The following is a 25,900-nucleotide window of genomic DNA, read 5'->3' as shown; positions in this document are numbered from 1 at the left end:
TTCTAATCTCAGAAATGTGTGGATGCGTAATTTCTGTTCTGCCTGCAATTATGTTCTGTACTGCCCAGGTCTATCGGAGTGCAGACTTTACATCTTAATGATTAGTTAGAATGATGAACCATTCTTAATATAAAAAGTAACTGTCTCCATGACTTTAATTTAATAACAGAACAGGCTCAGGACTTATCGTTCATAATGCCATACATTTTCCTGCCCCTAGAAAACAAGAAACCTCTGAGAGTCACCTCTAAAGTGGAAAGGCAATAAATCCAGGTGCAATCATGGAAAAAAGAAGGGAAGGAAAACTTGGCAAGAGCAAAACTGACCATTCAGCTCTCTACAGGTAGGTAGATTACAAAAGCTAACATTTACTGAAGGCTTGCTTTTTGCCATATATTGTCCAAGCACTTTCATAAATTAATTTCCTTAATTTTCACAACAAACTTTGAAGGTAGGTGCTATTTTTACCCCACTTTACAATTAAGGGAATCGGCCATAGTAAAGCAAAAAGACTTGCTCAAGGTCATATAACTAGTTTGCAGCTGAGACAAGGAGCCAAATCCAGGCCATCTGGCCTCAGAATGAGTTTGTTCAGCCACCCACAAGCCCTCCCTCCGGCTCTAGAATGAGCTTTTAAAACTCCAAGCAGATGTGAACCTCATTCTGAATCCTGCTTACCTGTCAGTGTGTTTGCAAGATTACATTCAGCTTCTACCCTCTATAAAGTTACGAGTGCTCTAGGCAGGCCTATCTTCCCCTCCCACTGCTCAAGAGATTAGCCTTGGATGAAAGGAGCCATTCTGGTTCTTTTCTTTCCACTCCTCCTTCCAGAAATGTTTCCACATCCCTGACTATAGGTCCTGGCTCACAGTGGACGGACACGCTTATATGAAGACACTTGCTCTGGCAAGGCACACAGGGAAACCTTGCCCAGATTCAGCAAAAGAAGTGTGTTGTCTATTTCCAAATAAGACCAGGGAAACTTCCCTCTGTGCCTTGCCCTCCTAGGAGTACATAAAAGTGTTATCTTGCTCTGTACAATTACTGTATGTCAGACTGGGCTCAAAGGAATTTTTGTTATAATATTGTTTAGCTGTTACCGGGCATTTAGTGGGCCAGGCTGGGACATCTGGAAGAACCCCACCTTAATTTTGTCATTTAATCTCCACCTGCAAGTAAATATTGTCCTCACTTTACAGAAAAGAAAACCAAGATTTGGGGGAGTTCAAAGGGTTCCCCAAAGTGACTCAGGGAGTGAATAAAAGAAAAAGAGTATTAGTCTAAGTCAGCCTGACTCTGAAATATGTGCTCTAAACCACCATTATATCTATACATATATTACATTATATATATATATATGTATTATATATAAATACATATTTTGTGTGTGTGTGGAATTTATAGCTAAAGGATATGTGAATAACAATTATTAGGCTACATTCAATCAACATTTATTTGCTACAAATTTCTTCTGCAGTATGTCAACCTGTGTAAATTTAGAGATGGGTTTTAGAGAGGATAGTCAACCTCAAAAGTTTACAGTCTCAGTGATTTTAAAAGTTAGGAGGTGCTGAAAATGTGAAGACATAAGATTGCAAATCCAGATGCATCACTCTAAGGATTAGTTTCTGATATTTACTTTGATGACTACCTGGAACTATTCAAAACTACACAAAATATCTTTACATAAGTGAAAAACTGAATATAAAAAAATATGCTCCATTTCCAATGATTAAGAAAAAAACATCAGCAGGTTGAAGACTGAAGATAGTAGGCAAAACAAAAACAGTTTTCATATTAGGATGGGATTGTGAACATAGCTTATGGACATATGGATATCTTTATAATTTAACACATAAGAAGAATTATTATAAAACACATTATATTCAAGAAAATCATGGTATATTAGTTTTTTGTAAGTGAAAATAAGAGAACTGTGTAGAGGCACCCCTTACTCTAAAAATATTTATTGCATAATTTCTGGTCTTTGATTGGGAAGCATGTTTGAAACCTGATACTGGTTAGGATCACTCCCAATGTCCTTAACACTTACATCTTTGAACTGTCTAATGATGGAAAAGGACATGGGAAAACAATCACAGATCAGAAACCTGAATAGGTTCCTTTGGTGGTGGAATTATGTGTACCTTTTCCTTGCTGAAGACAATACATGCATAATACATATATACACACACACGTGCTGTGCTGTGCTGAGTCGCTCAGTTGTGTCCGACTCTTTGTGACCCCGTGGACTGCAGCTTACCAGGCTCCTCCATCCATGGGATTTTCCAGGCAAGAGTACTGGAGTGGGTTGCCATTGCCTTCTCCAACACTAGTTACTAGGGCTGCTGTAACAAAGTACCATAGGCTGGGGGGCTTAAACATCGGATTCTATTTTCTCACAACAGATTTTATTTCCAGAGGCAAAAAAGTCTAAGATTAAGGTGTCAGCACTGTTGGTTTCTTTGGAAGCCCCTCTCCTTGGCTTGTAGATGACATTCTCCTTGCGTCTTCACATTGTCTTCCCGCAGTATAGGTCTATGTATAAATTTCTCGTTTTTTATAAAGTCACTAGTCCGATTGCATTAGAGGCCATCCTAACGGTCTTATTTTAATTTAATTAGTCCTTTAAAGACTCAATCTCCAAACATAGTCACATTCTGAAATACCAGAAGTTAAAAGACTTCAATATATAAATACAATTCAGCTAATAACAAACAGTTTTTGACTTTTGAATTTTATTGTGTATTATCAAAGAGACAGAACATTTTCCTTGAAAGACAGAAGCCACTGACCTACCTGAGAAGCCCTTCAATTCTTCAGTGACCATTAATTTCCCCACAAAGTACCTTTGAGAAAGGAAAGTGTGTGTGCATTGACATCTGCCATAATCAGGTGTCCTGAGCATTCTTATCTGATGTCTGTGAAACTGGCTCATCCATTCTTAAAGATCACTGTGCTTCTATGAAAGTAATATAAGCCATATTCTGCATTATTTTCCCCAAGATTAGTCCTTTAACATCATTAAAATATTTTTATTCTTCAGAACCTAGCGGATATTTTCTGCTTTGACTGACCTGAACTCTAACAATTAACTATGTTTCATTCATTCTTTGAATGACACAATTTTTATTATATTTCTTTATCAAATATTTCAATATATCACTCACTCTGTGCAGAACCCTAGTTCAAGTCTTTTTACAAACAGATTAGCTCATATTGTAAACACCACACTGTACGTATAGAGCTAAGAATGTTGGATAGAAAAAATGTCAGCCTTTGAATCAGAGCTTTAAGCTCTAGCTCTGTTACTTAAGCTATCTAACTCAAAGAAAACAATGTTACACCAAAGAGTCAGTTTCTTCACTTGTGACATCAACTATCTCACTAACTCACTTTGTAAATTATAAAAGAATAAATGACTTGAGGGCTTCCCTGGTGGCTTAGAAGGTAAAGAACTGCCTGCAATGCGGGAGACCTGGATTTGATCCCTGGGTTGGGAAGATCCCCTGGAGGAGGGCATGGCAACCCACTCCAGTATTCTTGCCTGGAGAATTCCATGGACAGAGGAGCCTGGCAGGCTACACTCCATGGGGTCGCAGAGAGTCGGACATGACTGAACGACTAACACACTTTCAAATTACTGGAAGGATCTTTTTCTCTTCTTCCTCATCCTTCCCTTCTTCCTAATTTCTTATTCGCCTTCTCATTATCCCTTTTTCCTTATTAATATAATTATAAGCCTATCACCAATAGCATGACAGGCTGGAACAAGGAACTGAAAGAGAACTCACTCACTGAGAAACAGACATCTTCCCACACAGAATGAATTGGTTTCTTGCAAAAGCCCTTCAGGAAATAGCTCAAAACATAATGTTTTAGAACAAAAATAAAATACATGCTTTCTGCGAGGCTGGCCTTGGCGACTTGAAATATTAACTGGACAATCCTCAAGTGTAAGAGACCACATGGCTATTCATCTTTGGTTTTCAACTTCTCTTCGCAGGGCCAAGTCAGGGGCCTAAATCACATGCTGGCAACAGTTCAAAAGAATCCAGGAGAACCTGAACATTTCTATAAAAGCAAATTTTTTAAAAAAGCATGCTGTGTTAATTTGTTAGAACAAAACACATATGTCAGGAATTTTCTCAGTAGCTCTGTAAGCATCTAACAATACAGTGTGGTGTGCACTTGGGGACTTTTGGCTACTGACATCCCATCCCTGCTCCCCAACAGTGGCGCCAAATTTGGAAAGCTTATTTTTAGAAACAATAAACTAGGAAGAGCCTCTCTACTCTCAAAAGACTGATCAGCTGAATTGATTTTTCTCTCCCAGATTTAGATTTCAGAATTATAGTTCCAGTTTTGAAAATACAAACTCGAAAATTATACAAGACATGAAACTATTCCTTGACAAAACTTTTACTATAGTTATGTTTACAATTATAATAGAATCCAGACAGATGCAAGAGGGATCAACTTTTGGCCAGTCCATCAAAAGACAACCACTGACTTGTGTTTGCCTATCACTGTAGACTTTTACTCCTTGGAAGGAAGGTTATGGCCAACCTAGATAGCATATTTAAAAGCAGAGACATTACTTTGCCAACAAAAGTCCACCTAGTCAAGGCTATGGTTTTTCCAGTGGTCATGTATGGATGTGAGAGTTGGACGGTGAAGAAAGCTGAGCACCAAAGAATTGATGCTTTTGAAGTGTGGTGTTGGAGAAGACTCTTGAGAGTCCCTTGGACTGCAAGGAGATCCAGTCAATCCATCCTAAAAGAGATCAATCCTGGGTGTTCATTGGAAGGACTGATGTTGAAGCTGAAACTCCAATACTTTGGCCACCTCATGTGAACAGTTGACTCATCGGAAAAGACCCTAATGCTGGGTAGGATTGGGGGCAGGAGGAGAAGGGGACGACAGAAGATGAGATGGTTGGATGGCATCACTGACTCGATGGACATGGGTTTGGGTAGACTCTGGGAGTTGGTGATGGACAGAGAGGCCTGGCATGCTGCAATTCATGGGGTCGCAAAGAGTCGGACATGACTGAGCAACTGAACTGAACTGAACTGAACTGTAGACTTTTCAAAGGGCTTACATGTATCATACACTGGTACATTTGTGATCAGTAACATTTCTTGGAAATAGAAGGGAAGGATTACGTTTGTTTCAGAAGATTCTAAAGATCATACACATCAGCCCAAATATCTCAGCTAATAGGTAGTATGGGAAAAAAAACTACACTATATAGTGTCCAGAGATGTAGTTTGGGATTCACGGTTACCTGCCAAGCTTCATCAGAGAAGGAGGACACAACAGCTTTTTGATTCAGTAGTGTGAAAACATGGCCTCTCTGGGTACCAGAGCAGCAGGCAAATACAAAAACATTAAAACACATTAAATGCACGCAGTTGCACATAGTGAAAAGGAGCTTGGCTGGGGTCCTGTCTTGATTCCCTTTGCCATCCGCTTTGCAGAAAATATCAGGGGTCTCTGCACCTGAGTGCTGCTTTGTAAAGTGCACTGAGTCTACACTTGCCAAGTAATTTTTGCTTCTTCAATGTGGAGAAAGTATGGACACAGCTATCTTACATATGTATGTGTGTATTATGCATGTATGCATGCATGTATGTATGTGATTTCCCACGTGATGCAATGGTAAGGAATCCACCCACAAATGCAGGAGATGCAGGAGACATGGGTTTGATCCCTAGGTCAGAAAGATATTCTGGAGTAGAAAATGGCAACCCACTCCAATATTATTGCATGGGAAATTCCATGAACAGAGGAATCTGGTGGGCTATAGTCCATGGGGTCACAAAGAGTTGAACAGGACTGAGCATGCACCCAGTTCAGTTCAGTTCAGTTCAATTCAGTCGCTCAGTCGTGTCTGACTCTTTGCAACTCCATGAATCGCAGCACGCCAGGCCTCCCTGTCCATCACCAACTCCCGGAGTCTACCCAAGCCGATGTCCATCGAGTCAGTGATGCCATCCAGCCATCTCATCCTCTGTCGTCCACACACATGTATATATGTATGTGTGTATGTATGTATATATGCATGTATGGTGGCATTGCACATAGCAATCTGAATGCCACATGTGCTCAAATATGATTCTGAAGTATTACATCTCAAAAGAAAACCAATCACTTATTTCAGGGCTTCATTACCTCACAGAATGTCTCATGAAAGAGACGCACTGTTTTTTCCAAAACTTTTTACATCTAAAGTAAGCCCTGGTTCATGAATGGATCTACAGAAGATGGGCAGCTGAAAGTAAAAGTAAGTCTCCGAGGATTCCTTCTCAAATTTACTCAAGTGGCTTCACATCCAGGAAACGGATGAAGTTCTGGATAAGACATATCCCTCCGGGATTCCCAGTCTGCAGGGACTGGATCTAGAATTATTCAGTTGTTACTATTTATATTTTAAATCTTAACACAGCTCCACTTGCATCCGCACATTAGTTAAGGAACAGAAAGAGACAGCCGTTCTACAGTGGTTTAAACACAGACTCCCCTAATAGGCACAAGATGCCATTTCGAGATTTAAATCAGCAGGACAGACAGCCAGTCCTCCGGGTTCTGATAGGGAACAATGAAATCAGTCAAGCAGCTCAAGACCGTGATTAAAGCACGACGGCGCCCACTGTAGAACTTCCATTGGTCATGTTCATCCTTCCCCATCTGGGGGTCAGCTGTAATTCACAGTCAGTGCTAAAATGGTTGAAGAAGTATTTATTATCTTCCAGGCACAATTTATTGCTTTTGATTATTCATTTTTCATTACTATGGGAAAACAAGATTAATTGTTTCAGAAGCAATTGCTTATATTAATCTTTCAAACACATGCTCCACGTAAAGCTCTCTGTCAGGGAAACATGTATAATTCCTGCTGCCAAAATGGCCATAGATAAAAGTAAAACAACATGTAATAGTATAATTCTAGAGTCCATCTGGAGACAGAGGAACAGGCGCAGAGAAGATACAGGGTGTGGGCTTTGGAGAATGGGCGGGGTTGGGGGAACTCTGGAGAGTGCATTTATTACAGCCAGCAAATGAATTCGATGAACATTTTAATTTCAATAGTCATTTAAATTAGCTCTTTATTTAACTGTGAAATTAGATTACTTCTGTAACTAACATACAGTACACTTATGAACTTAATAGACGACAAGGAGTGAGGCGGGAGCTGCACCATATCTTTGCATCCAAATAAATTGCCTCTTGGTGCTGGGAGAGACTGGAAAGAACCACCTCACTTTACTCAACAGGAGCCTGAGATCCGGAAAAATTCAGGGATGTTCCTGAAGTCACAGAGCTAACGAACAGCAAAGCCAGAATTAGAAGCAACTTTCAGAGCAAGCCTATTCCATCAGATTGCTCAATTAATACGTATTTGGATAATTTGGGGCTATCCAATCATGAAAGCACAATCATGACTATGTTTTTTGGTAAAATACTACTTTCCTTTCTACTGTCCCTCCTTACTGAAATTTTCCTTCACAGTGATTGATTTCTAAGACATTGCGTGGCAATCTGCTCTGTGTGTGTGTGTGTGTGTGTGTGTGTGTTAGTTGCTCAGTCATGTCTGACTCTTTGTGACCCCATGGACTATAATCTGCCAGGCTCCTCTGTCCAAGGAATTCTCCAGGCAAGAATACTGGAGTGGGTTGTCATTCCCTTCTCCAGGGGATCTCTTCAACCCAGCGTTCGAACCTGGTTCTCCAGCACTGCAGGCGCATTCTTTATTGTCTGAGCCACCAAGGAAGCCCGTTCTGCTCCATTCTATTCTCAGTTTCTTCCATTGACACCTCTCCACCATGATCATTCATGTTATGGATATAACTCAACGTTTTATCTCTTTCTTTGTTACGTGCTAAAGGTTCTAATTACAAACACCTCTGAGTATCACTGTCCAAGTGCCTTTTTTTCCAGCAACACAAGTTTATTTTCCTAGTTTCCATCCATTTACTGTCTCAAGAGTCCAAGTAGACTTGCTGTGCCTAGGGTCTCACAAGGCCAAAATCAAGCTATCAGCTGGACTGGACTTTCCACTATCAGATCTGAGAAAGAATCGCTTTTCTAGCTCACACAGATTGTTGGCAAGAGCCTGTTCCTATGGTTGCAGGATTGAGATCCCTGGTGTCATGCCGGCTGCCTAGCTGCGGTTGCTCTCAGCAGGCAGAGACTGCTCTCAAACTCTTTCCATGTGGTCCTTTCCACAGTCAAAGACACCAATGGCACACTGAGTCCTTCCTGTGCTTTGAATCTGGTTTCTTTCTGCTAATAGCTAGAGAAAACACCCTCATTTAAAGAGCTCACATAATTACATTAGGCCCAAATATAGTTTAGTTTATTAACTAGAAAACAATTATATTGGTTGATGAATGTCCTTATTATATATGTAAAACCTCTTTTGCCATTGTCTTACTCAGTGCAGGCTGCTATAACAGAATATCATAGACTAGATTAAAGAATTTATTTCTCACAATTTGGAAGGCTGGGAGGACCAAGATCAAGGTACAAGCAAAACTGGTGTCTGACCAGATCCCCTTTCCTAGTTTGCAGACATCCCCCTTCTTGCTGTACATGGCAGAGAGAGACTAAAAGAGGTCATTAACTAATCTCTTCTTACAAGGGCACTAATTCGATCCAGAGGACCTCACCCTCATGACTTCATCTAAATCTAATCATTTCCCAAACGTATCACCTTTAAATATCATCATATTGGGTGTTAGGTTTCAACATATGAATTTGACAGGACAGAAACTTTCAGTTCATAGCAGCCATATAATTTAACATTACCATTTATGTGATATTATGTTTCTAGTCCCAGGAGTTAGGTTGGAGAAACTAAGATTTCTGCCTAACAGCTGAGAGCTTTTTATTGCAGCCACAGAAGTGCATTCCATCTGTGCAGGGCACTCTGGAAGTGCCCACATCCACGCCCCTGGGAGCATCCTCAAGCAGCAGGGGTCCAAGAGCTGTGAACAGGGGCTGCCTTGGCCATGGCTGGGATAAGTCTGAGGTGTGTCACTCACTGTCTCCCAGAGCTCCCCAGCAGAGCTGAGTTCCTCTAGCCCTACGAGCTCAGCGTCTTCATGAACCACCCTTTAACAGCTTCTCTCCCTGCTTGTCCCCATTTCCTCACCCCTTGCTAGTGTTTCCTGGGATCACCCCCTAGTAAAGGACTTGCATTCAAATCCTTGCCTCTAACTCTATTCCGGGGAAACCCATTATCCAAACATTACAATGTTTACCCCCAATTCTGCACTTCTACTGGGCTCTTCTTTCCATCCAGAAGGTACCTCTGATGTATCACTTCCTTGTCTGTCACCTATCCTTCCGGGCTCTGGGCCAGGCTCCACCCCCCCAATCCTCCTTAGCTCATCACCCGGGAGACTGCCACCATCCTAAGAGCTGTGCACCTCTCAGAAGCGCAGGTCTCCAGTGAAGATGTTTACATGTGTACTGACTTCAGCTGCAATCCACAGATTAAATCACCAGGTCCTTGGGTCAGACCCCCTGTCATGTTCATTCTCACCTCCACTAGAGCAACGGTGCTTCTGTGCAGTAGGCTTTGTTCCATGTCTGCTAAGACAAAGTGAGCTTTTGAGAAATGTCCCTAAGTGAAACCATGTGTTTTTTCTTGAAGGACGATTCCTCATGGAGAAATCTGGCTTTTACATTGTATAATAAACATACCTCGTAAGACAGGGTATATGAGAGAAAAGTGCTAAAATATTCTCAATTCTGTTCTAGAACAGAGCACTGGAGCCTATGAGCTGCAGAAAATAAATTTAAATAGTTTAGTGTTTTTGCTACCTTTTGAGACCTTTTGTTAATACTGACGCAACAAAGGTTCCTATAAGTGAAGGAATCTGGGCATCAGAGAATCCAGTTATATGCAGCATGAAACTGATATGGAGATCCTTGATGCTCTAACAGAGGAAGGCTCTCCCGCAAGCAGCCATGTGCCAAAGCAAGGACTGGTGCCTCTGTGGACATTTTCCTTAGGTGTGTGGCCTTGACCAGCCCTGGGTCCCCAGGTTTCCTGAAGCTGGTGTGACAGCGTGATCGTGGATCTGGTGGCTTAGCTCCCGTACAACCTATGGTGCACACCAAATGCCTTCAGGTCCCCAGCAGCTCCTAAGTCCAGTTCCCATAAATATGGTGTCCCAAATGTATCTCAGAAAAAAGCATCATCCAACCCAGGGGGCTCACACACTGTAATAAAACCATGAGGACAAGCTGGCCCTCCCTCAGCCCCTGTGCTTCCTCTTCACTCCATCAGTCATGAACTTAGCCAGGGCGTGACTTCCCTCACCCCAGCAATATTATACTTGTGAACACTGAAACCTCACTTTATATTTTTTAACTCAAATTGTTTCAGCTATAAAATTTAAAAATTCAACCACTAGATAAAAGTATGAAGAATAAAGAAAAATCATCTATATTCTAGAGATGGAGATGGCTGCAGAAAAATGATAAATGTATTTAACATCACAGAGCTGTTCTCTTAAAGATGGTTAAATAGTAAATGTTATGTTATATACATTTTTAATTCAATTAAAAAGTCACCCAAAGGGAACCATTATTGATATTTCGGTTTAAATCCCTGCCGGACTTTTATGAATTAAGGCATGGGTCATTATACATACACATATATTTTTATGAGATCACATAAACACAGTATTTTACACCTTCTGAATCATTTTAGCATTATCTCGGTGATCTATGTCAATTAAAAAGAAATATCATTTTATCACTAGATAATATTGAATTATATAAACTTGCTATCCTTTAACCAAGCCCCCATTATTATTTAGGTTGTTAGTTTTAACCTATTATTTCTGCATACTTTTTTAAAAATCAAATCACCAGGCAAGAGTGAGACATATTTGTAAGTCTTTAACATACACTGTCAGACTACAAGCTATAATTCCACTTTATCAAAAGAAAACTTCCCTTCCTGTACAACCTCGTCAATTACTCTCCTTTAGTTCAAGTATAATCATATCTCTGTCTGTCTGTGTCTCTCTCTCTCTTTTTCTCTCTCATACTCACTCACACGCGCACACACACACACACACACACACACACACACACACGATTGAATTTAAATTCCATACACGCACACACACACACACACACACACACACATGATTGAATTTAAATTCCATGTCCTGGCATCCAAGACCAGCCATGATTATGTTTCAACTACTCTTTTAGGATCTGAATCTCCCTTCTTGAATTCATGCATTACACAGCAGAGCCAAGCTGGATTACTCCTAATGTTCCCATTAAGACTCTGAAGTCCCTGTCTCTGCCTCCTTCCTTCCTGGAATATCCTCGCCCACCATGAACACCTGTTGAAAATGTAATTTTGCAGATCAGCTCAGAGAGGATTTGTTTCACCATTCTCCACACTCCATCATAATAATAGCTAAAGTTTACTGAAATGAACTAATCTGGTGGCTTATTTCATTTAACTTAAAACAGCCCTATGAGCTACACTGAAACTATTTCCCCTTTGCATGCAGATGAGGACTCTGAGGTTAAATAACTTGCTCAAGGTCAAAAAGCTAATAAGAGGGAGAGCTAGCTCCAAACCCAGTATCTCTGCCTCCAATTAATTACTGTGTAATTAACACAGAGAAATAGTTTAAGTTGGCTTTAAGTTTTCTCATTGTTAAAATGCATAAAGGTAAATTAGATAACTATAAAAGTATTTTCAACTCTGATATGCTATGAGATTTTAAGAGTTTCTTAAATATTTCACATTTCAGTTTACAAGGCTTTGCATCCTTCAAAATAAGGATGAGTGTTTATTTACTGCCTACTCAGACATTCTAAGATTCCATCCACTAAGTTTCCCAGGAGACCGGAATGAAAAGTCTGACACTGAATCAATGTCATAGCTATTACTACACTTCTCAGTGATCGATTAATTGACTAACCCAAAATTCAAAGACAGGAATCAAGACAGCATTGAGAAAATAGTGTCAGAAAACTACTTTCCATCCAAGACTGAAATTTCTGGAAGCTTCCATGACAAATGCAAAAATATGCCTTCTCTTAATTTTTAAATTTGAGGACTGCTGTGCAACACTCCACCCTCTCCTGGCTTTGTACTCAGGAGGCAAAACAACACAGAACAGGTACCAGAATAGCAGAGTGGACCCATCAGAAACTGGAAGTCAGAGGCCAAAATGGAACACATGGCCCTCTGTTCCATCCAGACTCATTCCCGGATCTGAGAGGCGAACTTGCATCTCCATCCCTAAGAAGAGTGGCGGCTGACAGAACCAGGAATCATGCCTGGAAAAGCCAGGTCCTTGAAGCTTTGCTCAGCTGACAGAGAGTGTCTAAACTCTGAAAGGTGGAACCCCATTACTTCCAGAACAGATTCCTGTCAAAGCAGAGATAACTTTGGGTATCAAACTAAAGGGAGTGTAAAGAGCTTTTCACACCAGAGAACTCCCAGGGTGTCTCATAAGTGAATGAGAGCGTCTTCAGAGTACTTTAATTTACGCATCTTCATGTTAGAAATCTGGGAAGCACTAGGTCACAAAGACTTTGTGAGGTCAGAAATGGCATTTTATTCAACTTAAAATCCCCAGCACTTACCAGAGAACTAGACATAGTAAATAATGAAAATATGAAGAAAACAGGAAGGGAGAGAGAATCACAACGACTAAAGTCCTTAGGAGCTGTGTTACCAGTTTTGGCTTTCTTGTGATTCTAATGTCAGTTAGCAACAGTCCCAGTATAGATACCAGGGAAGAGCTACCTACCGGGGCACTGAAATTTCATGCATAAGGACACAAATCTAGAGAGAATTTGGGACAGCCATTAATAAATATAAAAACAGCTTTATGTAATGAACACTGGATGTATTGAGTAATGTGTGCACTGCTCTGTTTACCCAATCCCCAAAACGATTCTCAGAAGCAGATGTGACATTTCATGCTACAGAGGAACAGATGCACAGGAGGTCAAACGGTCTGTGTCACACAGCCAATCAGCAGTGGAGACTGATTTTTAGGTCAAGATTTACCTGGCTTGAGAACCAGTGCTCTGAAGCAACATCAAAGACTCTAGAAGGAGGCAAAACTTTGACAACAGCTGCACGAGACGATGATGCAGATGCAACATCCAGCAGATGATGCAGGAGCGAGTCCAAGTCCCAAAAATGCTGCTTGGGTTCTCTCCACATCGCATCATGATCACGGGTTTCTAGAGCGGTGACCTCAAACTTGCCTGACCAAATGTTCTGAGACATAGGCAGTATGAGAGCTCTTTAGACTAATTACTGATGAAGGTCCTACTTACAACAGCTGTATTTTCAAGAGTCAAAAGAAGCACTTGGGCATGAGCTCATATTGTGCTTTTGCTGTCAGCGGAAATGATGTAAATAAACATAAACATGAGATTCTAAGAGAGTGACAGTCTCCTTTCATCCTCTTTCCCAAACATCACATTTGTGACGCACTGCCAGGGAAGACTATGAGCAACTCCATCAAGAATTTCCATTGCAGACCTACCTTGTTCTCCTGGCCTTTGAGTTCAAGTCCTCAGCTCACAAGGCTCCCTTAATCCCCTGTGAGGTGAAACATTCCAAGACCCATAGGGCCTCTCACCTGATCAGTATCCACTGAGTCTCATCCTTCTCAACCCAAGTTAATGGCTTCCTTGAAAAAGTAGCCTCTGTTGCCACTTAGCGAGCAGCTCAGCCCTCCCTGAAGGTCCCCAAGGATGCTGAGGGTTGGGTCACTCCCAGCCAACCTCAGGACCCAGAACAGGCAGGGCTCAGCAGGAAGCTCATGATGGTAATGTTCAGAAGCAACTAGAAAGCTCTTTTAAAGAAATCCAAACAAGAGAAAAGCTTCATTCACAAAGCAGTTCACTGCAGCATTCTTTACAATTACAAAAGAGAACTGGTGAATATATTAAAGGTCCAGCAGGGAAGAACTCTAAATGACTTAAATGTGACATTCTCACATGATGAAGACTACATCTCACATGATGAAGACTACAGACAAGGCTTATGGAAGGTACTTATTGTTGTTGGAAAATGTTCCCTTACAAAGTCACCTGACAAAAACACAAAGCATAGAAGTATGTAAACCATGCAATTTTAATTTGTTAAAAGTTCACAGAAAATGAGGTGGAAGGGCAATGCTCAAATGTTAATGATCCTACTATATGATCATCAGAGTGATCAGAGTTACTATTTTTCATTTCTGTTCCTTTTTCATACTTCAACAGCTTCTGAATGATCTATAGTTGGCAAACAATCCTTCTAAAACTAGGGAAAATGCAAAACTTAAGGAATTAAGCACTAAGTTGACTATTGGGTCAGCAAAAATGAAGGATGAGCGATTCATTCGGATATTTTTCAATATAGAACTTTGCAGAATTCTCTTTCCTTCTCCAAGATCTTAACAAGGCCAGGTTTCTACTAAGGGTTTACTGGCTACTCTGTTGCAGTTTACTACAGGGCAAAGCTGCCTAGGGGTCAGTTCCTGCCATTTGGTGAAAATTAATGTTTTTGTGGATTTTCTGGGCACTTGAGAGCCCTCATACTTTATGTTGCAGCAAAAGACATGGCAAATTATTGACTACTTACAAAGATACTTTTACAGCAGTTTCTATAGTTTAAACAATGTGTCCCAAACAGCAAAGCTATTTAGGAACATTCTTCTCTAAACATTTCATGAAATATTTCATTATAAACGTTTCATAAAATATTAAAACAGTTTTAAATACAAAGTTACATATAATTCATGCTTAGTAAAATGTGATCTAAACCATTTTTTTCTCTAAAAAATTATTTTAAGATGCCACAAGGTCAAATTGTCAATACTTAATACATCCATTGCCAATAACTACAAATAAAATTAAATAGCACAACAAAAATCCTAACAAATTGTCCAGCCTCAGCACAGCGTTAGGGCATTAAGGAAAGCTTTGAGCTGTGTTCATCCACCTCCTCTCCTTCTTAAGTGGTATGCTGCGTAATTTCCTATGACAACTCAGCTGGGCTATACGACGCCCAGCTGTGTGGTCAAGTACCAGTTTAAATGTTGCTGTGAAGGTATATTTTCATTCTTAATTTTTTTTTTTTTTGGCCATGCTGGGCTCCACTGCTATGCACCGGCTTTCTCTAGTCGTGGGGAGCCAAGGCTACTCTCTAGTTTCTCTTGTTAGGAAGCTTGGGCTCTAGGGCAGCAGGCTTAGTTGCCCCAAGGCATGTACAGTCTTCCTGGACCAGGGATCGAACCTGTGTCCCCAGCACTGACAAGCAGATTCTTAACCACTGGACCATCAGGGAAGTCTCAAGGTATTATTTTATGTGATAAATAATTAAATCGATAGACCTCAAGTAAAGCAGATTACCCTCCAGAGTGTGTGTGGGTCTCATTCAATCAGCTTCAATATCTTAAAAGGTTTCCCAAGGAAGAAGGAATTCACCCAGGCCTGCGCTATGGAAACCCTGCCTACTGCCCTGCAGCAGAATTTGGACTTAGATGGAAGCATCAGCTTTTAGCTGAGTATCCAGCCTACTGCTGGCCTGTCTTATGCATTTTCAACTTGCCAGCCCCCATAAGAATGTACCTCAATTCCTTAAAATAAATCTCAGTACTCCCCCTTCCCCTTCCTCCGCTCTGTCTCTTCTGCTCCATACAGAGATAGATGGATCTAGATGTATGTAGATCTATATATCCCACTGGTTCTGTTTCTCTGGAGAACTCTGACTAATACAGGCAGAGTGGCCATAATTCTTAATTAGCTTGAGGCAGGCCCAGTTTACACCTGTTGTGGTCTAATTAAGAGCTACCCTTTTCCCTCTGAAATGTGTCCTGGCTGGCGTAATAAATCACATGATCTCTTTACACACAGGGCTAAAGATAGATTTATGATATTCCTAAGTAATGAGCTCTTTTCACTTAAAATGTTGTGTTTCAAACTTCTTGGTGACCCGCAATAAGAAATGTATTTTCTGTCACAAAACATAACTGACACTCATGATGTGCAATGCAATGATCTCTATTATATTTTATAATGTGTCATTTCAAATGCTCTCTGCAACCCACTGACTTCACAACATGATCCATGGATGGGATCATAACTCAGTTTTAAAAGCACTGACTTAGACGAATGCAGGGCTGGCTGGCAGGCAGTGTTTGTAACTGCCCCAGGACACACGGTGACAGAGAAGAGGCAAGAGCAAGGCCCACGTATCAGATATTCCACTTGGTCTACGCTCCATACAGTCTTCAATATCACTTCTCCTAAATATAAATAAGTGAAAGTGAACGTCACTCAGTTGTGCCCCACTCTTTGCGACCCTATGGGCTATACAGTCCATGGAATTCTCCAGGCCAGAATACTGGAGTGGGTAGCCGTTCCCTTCTCCAGGGGATCTTCCCAACTGAGGGATCGAACCCAGATCTCCCGCATTGCAGGTGGATTCTTTACCAGCTAAGCCACCAGGGAAGTCCTCAGTAATAGTAAATATAAACACACTTTAACGGCATCATCTTTTAGGATTTTAAATAGCTCAGCAGGAATTTCATCACCTCCACTAGCCTTGTTGGTAGTAATGTTTCCTAAGGCCCACTTGACTTCACACTCCAGAACTGATGCTCTCGAACTGTGGTGCTGGAGAAGACTCTTGAGAGTCCCTTGGACTGCAAGGAGATCAATCCAGTCCATCCTAAAGGAAATCAACCCTTAATATTCACTGGAAGGACTGATGCTGAAGCTCCAATACTTTGGCCACTTAATGCAAAGAGCCGACTCATCGGAGAAGACCCTGATGCTGGGAAAGATTGAAGGCAAAAGCAGAAGGGGCCGCAGAGGATGAGATGGTTGGATGGCATCACCGACTCAATGGACATGAGTTTGAGCAAACCTGAGGAAATGGTGAAGGACAGGGAAGCCCGGAGTGCTGCAGTTCACGGGGTCGCAAAGTGAGACACGACTTAACAACTGAACAACGAAAGAAGTATAAACACATCAGTGAAGAATCTGACTCTGAAGTGTTTTTCTTTAGTGTGTCTCCAGGTTCCTGTGAATCTTACACACAGAGAAGAGGCAAAATGAATAATACTGGCATCCTATTTGGCTATGCTATCTCTAGCTTCACTCTTCTCCAACTCAGTAAATTTCCCTTACAGGAAGACCTATAAAGTCCAGATTCCATCTGTGGCCATTCAATAAATATCCATGGACTGCCTGTCAGACACGGGGCAAGGCAAGACTTCCCTGTTGCAGAAACCAGTACTTGAGAAACCAAGCACCACACTCGGAGAGTTGGAGAACTCAGGTTTATTATGCCGGCGGGCCCAGAGGAGTTAACACTCCAAGCTCTGAGCTCTGAACAAAGGGGTTACAGAGTTTTTATAGACAGATTGTAGTGGGCAGCACTAGCTGCTAATAGGCTGGTTTAAACTAACCAGTTTCACTTGCGCGGGAATAGTAGTCAAGACAGGGAGGGGGATGGCTGACCTTCACACGGACAGGCATGAGTAAGCAGAATTGCAGGGGCTGGGTGACTGCAATGAGCAGGACAAGGGCGAGTGAGATAAGCTCCAGGTCCTAGTATTGTGAGTCCCCACTTTCTGAGACTACGTGACCTACATGATCCAGACTTTATAAGGAGCAAGCCGCGTTACAGAGGCAGAAGGAGCAGGAGGTTAGGTAAAATTTGAACTTTTCCTCTTCATCCCCAGCCACCAAGTCACAGAAGCTCTCAGCTGCCATAACCCCATGTCTGTATGCCAGACTCCTTGGCCCATCTTCGAGTCCTTTTGACCTTTTGTCTCCTTCACCACACACCTTTCCACGCCTGCCACTAACACACTCATCCACACGTGCACCCTGGTCCCAGCATCTCGCCGTAGCCTCAGGTCAAGTGTTCTTCTCCCCAACCCCAGGCGCCCTACCAAGTTTCTCCTTATCAAAGACTGCATCCCTTCTTCTTAAAACTGCCACTGTTTGCAGATGACATGATGCTATACATAGAAAATCCTAAAATTGCTACCAGAAAACCACTAGAGCTCATTGATGGATTCGGTAAAGTTGCTGAATACAAAATTAATATATGGAAATCTGTTGCATTTCTATACATTGACAACAAAATACAAGAATGAGAAATTAGGGAAACAATCCCATTTGCCAACTTGTCAAAAAGAATAAAATACCTAGGAATAAATCCACCTAAGCAGGCAAAAAACCTGTACTCCAAAAATTGTAAGACACTGATGAAAGAAGCTGAAGACCACACAAATGGGAAGATGTATCGTGTTCTTGGATTGCAAGAATGAGCATTGTCATAGTCACTATGCTTCCCAAGGCAATCTACAGACTCAATGCAATCCCTATCATATTACCAGCGGCATTGGTCACAGAATTAGAACAAAAAGTTAAGGCTGCCCTCGGGAACTGAAAAAGTGAAGGGGGTCAGGGCAGCGCAAGGCAGGAATGCACCGGAAGCGTCAGGTGACCGGGGCAGGGCACGGGCGGTTCAGGAATGAGCGGGTGGGGACAGAGGAGGACACGCTGCTGGGAGGCAGCCGGGGCACAGATTAGGTGCTCCTGATGGAGAGTCAATCACAGATGACAAGAAAGGCCAAGGACAAGGGAACAGGAAGGTTTATCACAAAGTGATCAAGCCACAGGGCACAGCTCAAAGCTCTATTCTGCCACACTGGCTGCCACACTGACTCAGACAAAGGTCACTTCCACATCTCAATTTCAGGATCTGCATCTGTCAGACAGGAAAGAAAACCAGCACTTGGTGGGCAGCAGAGGCGATGGGCCGCGTGAGAAGGCCTAGCGGGCTGACTGCGGGCCCAGTCCAGAGCCGTCCCCTCTCCCTGGCCGTCACACATCCCCGCGTGACTGGAGAGCTGCCTCAGTCTCCAGTCTCCAAGATTACAAAGGCACAAGACGTGGCCAAGAGAAACGGGAAATGCAGCTTCAGTGTTTTGAGACTGACTGTCACTCAGTTAAATGCAAACACATTTTTAACCAAAAGAAGGTATTTCAGAAAGCTTCCTCTTCAAGTCTGTTTGGAGACCAAAATTTAAGATCTCCAAAACTTGCTGATGTAAATTCCATAAACCCAAGTAAGCAGACAATTGCTCAATTACCATACACATGGTCACTTGCCAATAAAACAGGAGGAAGCTAAAAAAAATAATGCAAATGCCTTATGCAGACCTAGATGGCTTCAGCAACAGACTGAAAGGGACTCAACAGAGAATAAAACACTAAACTGAAACCTATTAATTCAAAACCAGGCATCTTTTCTAATTAATTTTGCAGACAAGAGCTGAATAAATTAAAACTGAATATCTTATCTAAAAGGTAGAAAATGATTTTTTAAAATATCTAGGCTCTTATCAATAAGAAACTACCAAACAGCAAACTACAAAATTAATGTAATTAAATTCAAAGTGATATTCAGATTACAACATTAAATGTGAAATTTGACTAAAACAAAAACCAAAGCATTATTCTTCATGATGTATTCAGATAAAATGGTTTTATCTAAGCCTCAAAGAATGTTCTGTTCATTCTTTTTAAAAATATATTTCTATTGAGTTATGCAATATCAATGAGCAGGCAAATTATCTGAGACGGAAAAACATCAGTTAATGGAAAAATGAGAAAGTTAATAAACAAAGTCAAACTGGGTATTTTATGAGTGCTGCTGAAAATACAATTCATAGAAGTAAAATACCATCATTATGACTGAACGTAATAAACTGATTACTTGTCTTAAAGGCTATGTGTGATAGAAATCATTTAAATCAATTGAGTTACTGTTTCTTAGCAATTTGATAAAAAAGGAAAACAGAGTAACGGGGAGTCAAGTGCACCTTTGGGAGGTGAAAAACAAGCCAGCTGGGTTTCTAAGTGCACTTTAATCTGTTTGTGTATTTCCCCCTTGTTTTAAAAAAAAAAGACAGGAAAGATTTCCTAAATCAAACTGCTAGACTCCTGGAATTTGTAGAATTTAAATTATTATTACGGACTTGGTTACGATGGGTATTCTCTCTGCCCTCCAAGCCCCATTGGAATTGAGAGGCTGATCACTGCTCACTCTAACCTTGACTTCTGGAACTGTTGAATCCTTTGGGACCAGAACTCGGACGTGAAATCCTACTCACTATGAAACGGTGGAAAATGAGAATGGAGGCTCCAGAATATCTCCATGAACTAAGGCTGAGTGAAGCCATCCACGGGTAATCTTGGTTTGGCTTTTCCCCACTGCATCCTTTATGAGAGTCAAACAATGTTCACTTTGGGGAAAGCAGAAATCGTAATGCATGGACTTATTGACAAGACCACTTCCTTTTTTTAATTTTTTAATTGAAATACAGTTGATTTTGGGGACTTCCCTGGTGTTCCAGTGGCCTGGGTTCGACCTCTGGTCAGCGAACTAGATCCCACATGCTGCAACTAAGAGTTTGCATGCTGTAACTAAAGACTCTGCATGCTGCAACCTAAAGACCCTTCATGCCACAGCTCAAGACTGAAGATCTCGCGTGCTACAACTAAGACTCGGCAGAGCCAAACAAAGAAATAAGTATTTTTTTAAAAAGAAAGAAAAGAAATATAGGGGATTTACAATGTGGTATTAGTTCCAGATATACAGCAAAGTGATTGAGTTATACATACATACAGTGGTGCTGGTTGTGGTGGTTTGATCACAAAGTCATATCTGATTCTTGTAACGCCATGGACGTAGCCTGCCAGGCTCCTCTGTGCATGGGATTCTCCAGACAAGAATACTGGAGAATGGAGTGGGTGGCCATTTCCTTCTCCAATACATACAAATACATCTATTCTTTTTCAGATTCTTTTCCCTTACAGGTTCTTGTAAGAAACTGAGTATAGTTCACTGTGCTATATGGTAGGTCCTTGTTGGCTATCTATTTTATATGTAGTAGTGTGTGTATGTTAATCTAAGACTCTTCCTTTTACAATCTATAGTTATTAATAAATTGTCCTCATAAATATTAAGCACCAAAAATATCCTAAGGCAGGGTTCTGCAAACTTTCTCTGTAAAGAGTCAGACAGTAAATACTTTAAGCTTTGTGATTCAGAGGGTTTCTGTGGCAGCTGCTGAACTCTGCCTTGTGTGGTGAAAGGTGTGTCCCATTAAAACTGAACAAAATCAGAACCTCCCTCCCTCCTCCCATCCCTGCCATCCTTCTCAAGAGGGAAGGGACATATGTTTACCTGTGGCTGATTCATGTTGATGTATGGCAGAAATCAACACAATATTGCAAAGGAATTATCCTCCAAATAAATATAAATAAATAAATTTTAAAAAACCAACAAAATCAGGTAGCCAGCTTACAGGCTGGGCTTTGCTGACCGCTGCTCTGACAACCAACTGAAGAAATAAAAATGGGCTTAAAATCTAAGTGAGCTTTCCATATTTTTCTGCCTTCGACATCCTCAAGGAAACAATCTTTTTTATTACACAAGTTCCCCAAATTCTTTAAAGACTCTATGAGGCTACCCTTGAAAGATGGCAAGTTATCCCTTTAGTCAACTTGTGATTCTGTCCTTTAGCCAGAGGGATGGCATAAAGTCTTCAAATAAATTAAAAAGAGTACACCTGAAATTGAATTGCTGGCTCCAGACTCTTACTTATCTCATTTAAGACTGGTCAGGGGCCTTGGCTTTAGTGATGGGTACACAGCTGAGATGAACAAATATACAACAGTAACAGCAGTCATAAAAATAAAGCATTAGAAAGGCAGAGAGTGAAATTCACCTTGGTAATCCATTCATGAAGATGAGCACTAACCCGACACACCTAGGGATTAAAGAAATCCAAGGTCTAAAAGAGATGTCATCTAATCTTCCTATCTCTGCTTTATATCTGATTATTAATCTTCATGGGGATCTTCAGCTTTTTAAAGCCCCAAACTCTCTGCTTCAGGCACACTTTATAGTGGGATTAACACAAACTAGGGCCCCCTGAACTTCCTGGATCTTTGTAGGTCAATATGCAACCTATACAAGGTTTTCCTGGAAGTCAGGTTGACTTAGCAATGTGCAAGCCCCTTAAACCAGAGGTCCGCAACTTCTGGGGTTTAATCTGAAGTGGAGCTGATGCAATAATAATAGAAATAAAGTGCACAATAAAGGTAATGCGCTTCAATCATCCCAAAACCATCCCACCCCTGGTCCGTGGAAAAACTGTCTTCCACAAAGCTGGTCCCTAGTGCCAAATGGTTGGGGACCACTCACTGCCTTAAGCCAGCTTTAAGAATGCTACATGGAAATGAACATAGCATACTACTATGAAATTTAAGAACATTTAACAGGAACAGAAATGTTAAGTGTTCATGAAAGCTGTTTTATCATTAAATGCTTATGTTGGGAAAATGAAATCCAGAAGTCATAATAAGGGTTCTGGTTTCCCAAGGAGTTTATATAGAAAACACTAATAATTTAATATAGAATATGGATTGAGGGAGGGGAACAGGAAGCCTGCACTAAAGGGCTTTCAGATTTGGTGAATGTAAGTCAGAAGTCTCATGGGGAAGGGGCCAGGGAGAGTCCAGAGCCTCTTCTGAACACTCCTTTGCTTTGCTGATAATTTCTGAAAACTAGAATGATGTTTGGCCAGGAGGTCCAAATGTTAACAAATGTTTTCTTCTCCAGGCTGAGTGATTTCCTAAAAGCTGTAACAGGCACACCTATGTTTTGCAAAGACTGAAAGCACTCTATGTGCAGTGGTTCCAGCTCTGTTAGTAACACATACCACAAAGGCAATTCCCAGCAAAGTTATGTCAATAAAAACAAACAAACAAATGGAATTTTGATTCAGAAAAGAACCTAAACACATTCCCTAAGCAAACTACATTATGCATCTGTTATTGCAGGCGGGGATGAGCCCTCTTGGCTGGAGTGGTCCCCAGGGCAGCAGGGTTGATAAGCCAATCAGATGCTTCCTGGGGACCTGCAGGCACAAAGAGGCAGATGCTGCTTGAAGCTGCATCTTTGCCACGGTGCACGGTGCCTTCTGATGACGTGGCACACCCCGTCACACGGGGAGGGCGACCGAATTACAAGGTACCAAGCCTGAGAGATGCTTGGTGGTGTTATAATGGACAAGTTTGTGTTCTCTGTTGGGGAGAGAGGAAGGTTGTTTAACTCTTTCACTGAAGCTTGCTATTGTTATTCCTAAATATCATTTTTACAATAATTTATTTGTGGCTGTGCTGGGTCTTGGCTGCTGCATGGGCTTCTCTCTAGTCACAGCGTGGTTTTCTCAGGGCAGTGGCTTCTCTTGTGGAGCGCAGGCTCCGGGGATCATGGGCTTCAGCAGTTGCAGCTCCCGGGCTCTAGCGCTCAGGCTCAACTGTCCTGGCGCACCGGCTTAGTTGCTCCGAGGCACACGGGATCTTCCCGGATCAGGGATTGAACCCAAGTCTCCTGCATTGGCAGGCAGATTCTTTATCACTGAGCCACCAGGGAAGCCCCTAAATATTATTTTTTAAAGTAATTTCTTCTCTAGCCTAATAAATGGCTTCCTCAGGGAATGAGCTTATCACTACATAAAATACATTTACTAAGTAAGCTAAAAGATATGGAATACTATCTCAGTTATCCAGTATCAGGGAACTGTTGAGACACCTGAATTATTCTCCTTCATGTGTCAAAGTGTATTACAAAGTGTTTTGATAGGTAATGGGATCAGAGTTGGAAGAAGAATTTAGATAGACACACAAACAGCTCATTTTGATCAAGATGAAAGGGACTCCACTAAGTGACATGCCCGAGGCGACACCACCCCATCGGTGACTGTAGGAAGGAGGCTAGAATTCCCTCCTCAGAACCCCCTGCACACCCACTCAACAGATACACACGGGGCACCTGCTGGTTTAGGGGAAAGCAGCTTCTAAATCTACTACTATTCCCTCTCCTAAATTTAAGGAAGATGGTTCTCACCTAAGTTTAAGAACAGCTATTGCTTAAATATCCACAGGGAGCACCAGTGATACTGTACACCATTATTAATAGAGCCAGAATCTATTACTTTAGTTGGGCTTTTTTTTTTTCAATTTTATTTTTTTTAGATTCTGTAAGTCACTTCTTTCCCATCCATAGTGGTTTAAAACTGTGTTTGCTTTGGCAGCACATATACTAAAAAACTGGAATGATACAGAGAAGATTAGCATGGCCCCTGAACAACAATGACATGCAAATTCATGAAGCATTACATATTTTTCTAGTGATTGCCAAGAGGGAGGCAGTGGTAGAGGGTAAGAGTGGGAGTGTGGGATTAGCAGATGCAAACTATTATATATAGAATGGATAAACAAGGTCCCACAGTATAACACAGGAGAACTAACTATAGTCAATATTCTGTGATAAACCTTAATGGAAAAGAATATGAAAAAGTATATATATATATATACACACATATATATGTATATATATATATATATACACACACACACGCATATATATGTATATATATATATATACACACACACATATATATGTGTATATATATATATATAAAACTGAGTCAATCTGCTGAACAGCAGCAGTTCAACACAACACTATAATCCAACTATAATTCAATAAAAATAAATTTAAAAGAAAAAAGGCTAAGTTATATAAAAATCCCCATCTATGCAACTCCGCTCACGCTGTGTGGCTCTGTTCAGTATGTTCTCATGTCTTTTCCCTTTCTGGTAAATTTCTATCCTTCTGATAACTCGATTCAGGTATCATTTCCTTTCTGAAATCTTCCCTAAGTCACACATTCGTCCTGCAAAGTTGGTAATGATCTCTTTCATGCTCAACTTTTACCTTAGCATTTCTGTGGCTACATTCACCCATCACACCCCTTGGTAGTTATTGGTTTACACATCTGTCTTCCATATGATATCTTCCAGAAGAACACAGTCCATTCTTTTCATTTTGCTATTTCCAGAATCCAGCGAAGTATCTAAGTGGTATCTAATACATGTATTTTAATGCTAAATTTGAGAATGTACATTTCAAAATCGAGTTCCTGGAATGGGTTTAATTATGTAATGAGAAACACAATCCTGTTATCAGCTGACAGCAAACTGTTCCCCACAGCTGTGATTTATAAATAACCTTCATTATTATGAAAGTAAACAGTTTTAAAGTAGGAACTAAACTCAACTCAACAAAGTGACCACCATTTTCTAAGAACTATCAAAACAGCAGGTTGTACAAAAGCAAAGATGACTAGGAATTCATTTCTAAACTTGAAAAGGGAAATTAATCAAACAATTGTCTCAATAGCCTTTTTATCTTCTATTCCCTTGGTCCATCTCCAGGATCATTCTGCATGGTTGGTATTATCTAAGGCACACATCCAAGCTGCCTTGGCCAAATTTCCCTGGCCGCTGCATAACCTCCAGCATCTGTCCTGGTACCCACCCTCTGCTCCAACCAAAGGTCAGACACGTCCATCTTTCTCAGCAGGATGTGGACAGATCTACACATGTGAAGGATGTGGAAGAACCACTGAGAAAGCATCTCTCCAGTTTCTGTGTGTTGGCCTCGAAACCAGGACCCGCTGGACAACAGTGCCTCGTAGGTGATCTCGCGCCTCACGAAAACCTCATCTATCCGGCAGTTTCTGGGGTGGGTTGCTAAAATGCTAATTGCTTTCAAGGGACTGGTGGCAACCATGTGAGCTGTTTATATCACAAGCCAAGTCAGTGTCCTGTACTGGATAAAGCACTGATGAAGCTTAGAAATGTCTGATCCAGGTGGCTCTGCCAGTGGTTTCTTAAACACACTTAACAAAACAGCATGTGTATTTTCCCAATGAAAGAAAAATGTGTAAGAAACTAATTCAAG

General features: G+C 41.1%; 1 protein-coding gene and 1 non-coding gene across 2 annotated transcripts in view; one reads left to right on the top strand and one right to left on the bottom strand.

Annotated features, from left to right (window-relative positions):
- The window catches only part of FAT3 (FAT atypical cadherin 3), a 787,529-nt gene that overhangs the window by 538,204 nt on the left and 223,425 nt on the right, over window positions 1-25,900 (bottom strand). The gene's annotated exons all lie outside the window — the stretch shown is intronic.
- LOC145525008 (U6 spliceosomal RNA) lies at window positions 24,173-24,281 on the top strand. The gene has a single exon (XR_014068027.1). It is a non-coding gene; the product is annotated as a U6 spliceosomal RNA (small nuclear RNA).

Source organism: Giraffa tippelskirchi, chromosome 10 (genome assembly GCF_054371585.1).
Source record: "Giraffa tippelskirchi isolate mGirTip1 chromosome 10, T2T-mGirTip1v1.2.pri, whole genome shotgun sequence".
NCBI lineage: Eukaryota > Metazoa > Chordata > Mammalia > Artiodactyla > Giraffidae > Giraffa > Giraffa tippelskirchi.
Note: the sequence above shows the minus strand (reverse complement) of the source record. Positions and strands in the feature narration are given on the sequence as shown.